Genomic DNA, 7,500 nt, shown 5'->3' with positions numbered 1-7,500 from the left:
ACAACTTCAAGGTCAATGGAAATGCAGCTCTTAACAAGACAGAATGTGACGAAGTTTAAAATATATGAGTACTTTTGTCAGGCACTACATAAATTTCCTCTCATATCTTTAATACAAAACTCTGACTATGAGACCGCAGAGTCCTTACAGTTCAGCTGATTCAGTCAAGTAAAAACGAAAATCAAATGGGACAAGTGTATCTTGTTTTTTATCAGGAAAAATGTGTTGAAGACAAAAGGGGATTGATACCACACACACACACACACACACACACATCTAAAAGCATTCAAAGAGACTCTGAAGTACGAGGCTGGATTTAGCCTCGTACTCCCCCAAATCTGCGGATCCTCCTCAGAGAACCCCGATTGTTCTCCCTTTTCTTTTTTTCTCTTCCAAATCATCTGCCTGTGGTCTCATTTCTGACTGTCTCTCTTTGATCAGATCTACACACTAAGCCGTCCGTTTTCTTGCCTGTATTATCTATTGTGAAGTGAGAAGTTAAGAAAGTTCCCTGTGAAGCGGCACTTTGGCTCTTGTCGAGTTAAAAAGCTGTCATTGGACTCCCTTAGCTTCAGGACGCGATTGCTTTTGCATGCATGAATGAAGTAATGAGTTGTACAACCCAAATGCTTCACACATTCTGACAGAGTGACATCAAGGACAGCAGTTTATTTGGCGAATTAGGCCAGCGGTTCAGGAGTGAGAATATCTCAAACTCACATGGGTATGATATTCTCTTGCCATGTCACAATTTGCAGGTGCCCAGAAACTCTAGTAGTCTCTGCACACCGTGCACTTCTTGGTTGCCATGCATTTCCTCTAAGGTGTTGAAATATTACTTTTCCTACTGGGAAAATAAATCTTTCCCTTCAGGTGCGGTTTTAATGGGGCACCCATCCATTTGAAGATGGCATGCTTGAAAGTAGAAATGTTCAGGGGGAAAAGCCCAAAAACGTCACTTTGGTGATACATGGAACTGGGAAAGTTTTTTTTTATGTTGTGGGTAAGCTAGGGAATTATGTGCATTACTTTTTGACAACAGTGGGATTTCATTTCATGGAGACTCCTTTGTGGCGTGGCATATACTTTTTCAGGTTGAGTTTTGCTTCAGACAGACATTTGTTTGCTTCAAATAAAGCAAACAGGCCAAGACTAATTTAATGTTGTTTTTTTTCACAGCTTAATGTCGCACAAACTTGAGAAATAAACATAGATTTGGAAAAAATTTAAATCAACTTTTATTAAATCAAAATGTCATTTTAAGAGGTTAAATATTAGTGTTGCAGTATTTTTATATGCAAGATAAACTCACACTGATTGATTTTGTTAGTAATTCCTATGCAATTCCACTTGATTCCCATTTCTCTTGCGTGCTCCGTCTGTGGTTTCTCCCATTGAGCTCGATTTCCCCAGCAGAAATTCAACCAGGAAAAATCAGGGAACAGGAGGAGGAGTTGTGAACGATGACATAGATTTTCTGCACTGTTTTGCTTGTAGTTGTAGTTTGGCAATGGGATTGGAGGATGTGGACGAAACCATCAAGTCCATGTTGGCCACGCTTCCAAATATTGAGCAAATAAATTTGGGTTTTGTGCTCCAGAGAATGGGAATGTGTATTGGTCCTACATGTACCTGTTAACTCCAGAACACCCCGTTTTCACCCAGGGTGAGGCTGGGAAAAAGACCGTCATTATCCATAGTGAAACAAGTGGGATGAAAGGCTGTTCAGAGAGGAAGAAGCCGTTACTCTGACAGCAACATACAGATTACAGTTTGCAAATACATTCAGAGACAATGGCCACTGGGTCTTCCAAATGGACAATGACTGAGTAAAGGGCCCAGCATAGTCGGGATGAAATTTCTAAATCGGCTTTTATTGTCACAGTGACAAAAATCACATCATTTTGTTCTCGGCCTCTTGTTGCCCATCCCTTCTTGTCACAACCCATCTGGCAAACCTTTCGCCTCTTCTCTGCATGCGAAGCTATTGTGTCCTTAGTCAGAATTTGGTGGGTGTGTTTGTTTATGCCATAAAGCACTCGGACCTCGGACACAATAGAAGATACGGTGGATATTCCCAGTTAATTACTAACAGCAACATCAGTTTGTGAGCTCTTATAGTTAACAGAGTGTTACTGCTAACCTCTCCAGTACAAGAACTGTCATGCTGTGTGTTGGCATGTAAGACGAACGAGGTGATCTAATGAACAAGACTGTCAAAACGGGCGACAGTCATCCGAAAGTAGATGACATTCATCTCATTATCCATCTGCCGGATCTTTTGGACCAAACCACTGAACTCCCCTTGTTCGATTCTGCTCTGCCACATGATCGCGCATCGACTTCTGCCCAATCTTGCTGGGTCCTTGAGTCTACTCAAACCCCCAGTTGGTCGTGGCTGCTTTTATTCCTGAAGCAATCACTATATCAGCATCTTGAAGACGACCGCTGACAAATACACCACAAAGTTAAAGGGGAGGTTTCCTCTCCACTGTTGCTATGTGCTAGCTCATCAATATGAAGGGATTTGTGCAAAGTCAATGGCTCAATGCAATCAACAGCCCACTGTTGTTACAAGCTCATCCAACGGGAGAGATTGTTGCACCCAATACAATCTGCTAACATTTTCAACCAATTCAAATAATAAACTAAACGTGACTGCATTGTTTAATAACTAGAATCAATTGAAATGTATGTACTTGACTAGAATCTGTTTGTCTGACTGGGCTGAAATTGCCTTTGGATGACATTTGGCGCAATATAAGTGAAGTTAATGGAATTAATCCCAAATTGACTAACATTTAGACTAACTTGATATCAAACCGTAGGTAGATTTCATAGCTTCTGTAAATATGTGCTTTTGTATGAGTAAGAGATACAATACATGCTCCACAATACACCTCCGAAATAATTTCATTTGGCCAATCCTTGTATATCAGCTGTCCAATGTTCACTGATTTATATTCACGTTGCTGCTTTAAAACCCAATGATGTCTTCAGTGCCCTGTCCCTCCGTTGTATTCCCAGAAGTCAATATTTGAGGGTCAGTGAAGAATATATTGACTTCATCACTAATGCATATGCATTTCCTGACATTTCATAGTGGCTCTGAATTGTCCCCGGACTGCCAGACCCCATCGTGAGTCGGATCTGTTTATCCTTCCTCTTGCTCCTCCTCACACTCATTTGTTACCATGTCTCTGATCCAGATTGAGAATAAGCACATGCAAATTGCCACATTAGATCAGTTACATCACAGAAAAAAATATTCCATTTGATTTTTATTATGTCAACTCTGGCCTTGATATAGCATGTATATGAAAAGGGCCTCCATCAAAGATTCTCTTAGAGAGACGTTGCTCTTAATCTCCTTGCTTTGCCTCTTGTCTCTGAAGCCATTAATGGGTGGAACAGAATACCTTCTCCACAGGATATTGCTGCTTGTGGCACTAATCAGGTTAGAAATAATGGCTGTACGGCCCGAGTCTGTGGGTATGAGTGCGTGGGGGTAATTTCAGAGGATATGCCTGTTCAGCAGCCCCCGTCTCCTCTCCACATTCTGTTAACCTCCTTCTTTCCTCAAGTTGAAGATGGATCTTCACTTATGTGTAGTAAAAAAAGGTGCAAATGTCTAAATGTTCTTTCTCAAGTAGAGGACTGGCCTTTTTTGGACACTAACGTAAGATGTACATAATCCTGTTTTTAGCCTATGGTGCCATTTTAAGATCACACGATCCATTTACCTCCCACCAAATACTGCAGTTTTTAAGCAGAACCACTTTTGTTTAGTCCTCCTGTGAACTGGTAGTCATTTATTTTGTTTTCATTTAATATATGTCAGCCCCCCCCCAAAAAAAAAAACAAAAAAAACATACACAACCCCAGGGCTCACTCTATATGCACAAAAAGAGAAGAAAAATTAAGTTTACATGTCAGTATTTGGTCCAATGTAGGGAAGGGAAACAAAATATCTTGAAAGTCTTCAAGCTTTCCTTTTGTTATATAAGTCAGTTTTTTTCCATTCCCAGGTTATTGCTCAGTAGTTTGATCCATTCATTTATCTTTGGTCTTTCTGTGTTCCTCCACTTCAGAGCAATCAAATGTTTAGCCTGCAAAAGGCAAAAACTCACAAGCTTCTTTCTTTTTGTAGGTCCTTTAAATCCATCTGGAAAAATGTGCAGTAAGCAAAGTTTACTGTCTATTGGCACATCCTGTTCAATCAAGCGAGACATGAACACGATAACCTCCTTCCAGAACATTTGAAGATCTATACATTGCCACGTACAATGGAAAAGAGCACACATTTAACACAAACATCAGGAATATTTTAATTGAAATGGTGAAGATTTACAGGAGTGATATACCTTCTAAATAACCATTTGTATTATAATAGTCTAAACTTTGTGCTAATAGTTTGCGTTTGTGCCAATAGACATGAGTTATTCCATTCATCCTCAGGGATGTCTGTTTGCAGATCAGTTTTCCATGCTTGTAAATATGAGAGACTTTTTTTCTTTCAAGGCTAAAAGTAGAATATTATAACATTTTGAAAGTAGGCCTCTACTCCGATGATGGTGAACGGCTACGTCCTCTATGGTAGAAAGCGGAGGCTCAGCAGTAGATTTCAGTGAGGCAGTAACAAAGCTTCTAATCTGTAAATACTTAAAAAATTCTTTTGGGGCAGACTGTATTTGTTTACCAGTTGTTCAAAGGACAGCAAAACTCCTTCACTATAAAGGTCCCCTATTTTATTTAAGCCTTTATTCATTCATATTCTAAACCCTCTGTCTGCTCTTCCTGGTTTGAATCTGTTATTTCCCCAAATAGGTGACAGACATGAGATCTTGGACACTTAATCTAAGACCGTATGGGAGTGGTGCCAAACTGATATTGTGTTTTTGAGAAAAGAATTTTTGGTGTTTTTCATTAGATATTTAAGTTCAGATGAGTAAAGATAGGATGTCAAAGGTAATGTTAATGAGTTCTCTATTTGTACCCAAGAGGGTATGTCACTGGTGGAAAAATAACAAGTAGCAGCACAAAGCTGCGCTGCACAATAGCACAGCTTAATGTTCGGCACTCTAAGCCCACCTCGATCATAGGGCAGATAAAGAAGAGAGAGGTGCCCCACCAGCCTACTTTGATCAACTCTAGTTTGCTTGCCTAAAAAGATTGATTCATTTGAGGAGGTGTGAATGTGCAATCAAACTCTGATGCTGACCAAAACTGCAAAACTCTGGTCCGCCTAAATCCCAGGTCTCGGTTTGGTTGAAGTGCACACTAGCCCAGTTTGAATGCAAATGTGAACGCCAAGCAGACCAGGGACCGCTCCAAAAACAGGAAGCGGGACTGTAGCACAAGTCTAACATTAACGGGGGAACATGCTTTATGGTCTCTTGTCAAAGGCAACAAAACCCTCCAAAATCTGACGCCACTCAGTTTTTGTTAACATTTTGTGGAGAAGGAAGTTGCACTCAGTGTCTTCTTAAGACATTTTTGAGTCATTTACTTCATTGGTTCTTGGTGCAGTGGACCATTGAACCAACCACAAGAACCAAGAACCACAAGAACCAACCTGTTCCCTCCCCCGGAGGGAACAGTTGCTCAAAGGGTTTGATTTATTTGACACAGTGCAAAAGAGAAAAGAACCATAGCAGCTGAAAATTTAACAAATGTTGCAATTTTGGTCCCCAATCGTATTGAGTATAAGATGTGGAAACATCCTAAGATATCAGTGTGACTCCTTGTCCCAAAATGATCTCCGTCCACCAGTTGGACTTCTGTCTCTGTGGCAATCAATTGTATTGGAATGCAGGAGTTTCTTAAAGAGACAAAGGCCCAAATTCAATGTGCTAAGATATGACGTCATATTTGATATGTACAGCACTTCTGTAACAACTTCAGTTGTTACAGACGTCAGTTCAACCGTACAGACTACGGTTGAACTGCTATAAAATGGATCTTGAAAGACAGTAAAGTTAAAAGAATTGCAATATAAAAAGAGTCAAAATGTGATCATTGGCCTGTGACTTTAAAAAGTGCAGTGCATAACAGAAGGCTCGTTGAAAAGGTGTCTTCGTGAAAGACTATTTTTCATTAAACATGTCAGAATAACTGTCATTTTAAGGTTCGCTTATTGATTATTTTGAAGCCCATTTTGGCTCAGATCTATTTTTTAGCGTCTCATGCACACATAAGAAACATTGGTTGAAATGCAGCTAATGTCTGCATTTTCCGCCTTATGGATAAACAGTCCCTTCTATTCAAGAAAGCCGTTTGATTAACTGAGGATGTAAAATGGTAATTTGCCAAGAAGGCACACAGTGAGGCTGTTTTACAGGGTTTTTTCAGCCTGTAATTATCAAGTAAATAGATCTGGGCAATAACATCTCAGTGTCCCAGAATTTGTCCATTTACAACAAAACTACTGTTTACATAGTCATTGATCGTGGGAGTGAATATTCAAAAGATGTGTTTGTAGTGCACTTAGCAGTATAGCTGAAAGGTAAAATGAGGCCATAAAGGGAAGATTTAAATGTTTCGTGAATAGAAGTTATTCAGGAATGGATGACCCACTGGGGACAAAACAGCTAGCCGTGCAACTTCATAGATTGATAGAACTGACTGATATATTCATTTGAATATATCATATATATACGCGCTGTGGGGCCGGGGTCTTACGTTCGTTATGTCGCACTGGAATGTGTCTGTACATGTACAATAATATAAAATTCAATCAATGGTTACTGTAGATCAAGCATCTTGAAATGGTCCACGTTCTGGCAGATTTCCACAGAGCGGCGGCCTTGATGTTGAGACAATTTACTATCACTCACAACACGTCCAGACCCTCCATCCTCTCACCCCATGGAAAATCAGCCCTTTTTGTTTACCCCCAGGCCTGAGTTATATCAACCAATCATTCGTCACAGGACGGAGTGTCCTGCCTTTCCCTTTCATCTCCCCCTCCAGTTTGGCCTTGAAGTTCCTGAATATGATGAACACACACACTCCAGGGACCAAACTCACAATGAACAGCCTCTTACTTTAATCCAGTCTACCTCAGAAGATGCAGAGCATAAACATTCACTTATGCATTTTTTGTTTGGCTTAGTATGCATGAAAGGCGAAAGGCGGGAGGCTTTGGTCGCCATCCTCCTAGAGTCAGGAACTAATCATTGGAGGATGATTGTTTCTGCTCACCTTTTCGGCAGCCCAACTTAAGGGCGCTGAATCAAGTGCCAATGCAAAATTCAGAGGAGATAATAGGATTTTTTTTGTTGTTGTTGCACTTAATCCCTTGTTTTTCTGTTTGCTCAAAGCCAGAGGACAGTTTAGCTAATGTGCAACGCCCCCTAATGTGGACATAATGGGACGGCAGAGCTAATGTTGCCACGACGACGGTGGAAATGTCACAGCTGACACAGTCAGGCTTTAGCGGAACCGCAATTAGGCTAAACACAGGAGGACCACGCGCCGGAGGACGGACATAAAGCCCGA

Source organism: Xiphophorus hellerii, chromosome 15 (genome assembly GCF_003331165.1).
Source record: "Xiphophorus hellerii strain 12219 chromosome 15, Xiphophorus_hellerii-4.1, whole genome shotgun sequence".
NCBI lineage: Eukaryota > Metazoa > Chordata > Actinopteri > Cyprinodontiformes > Poeciliidae > Xiphophorus > Xiphophorus hellerii.
The sequence above is the reverse complement of the archived record's forward strand: the minus strand, read 5'-3'. Positions refer to the sequence as shown.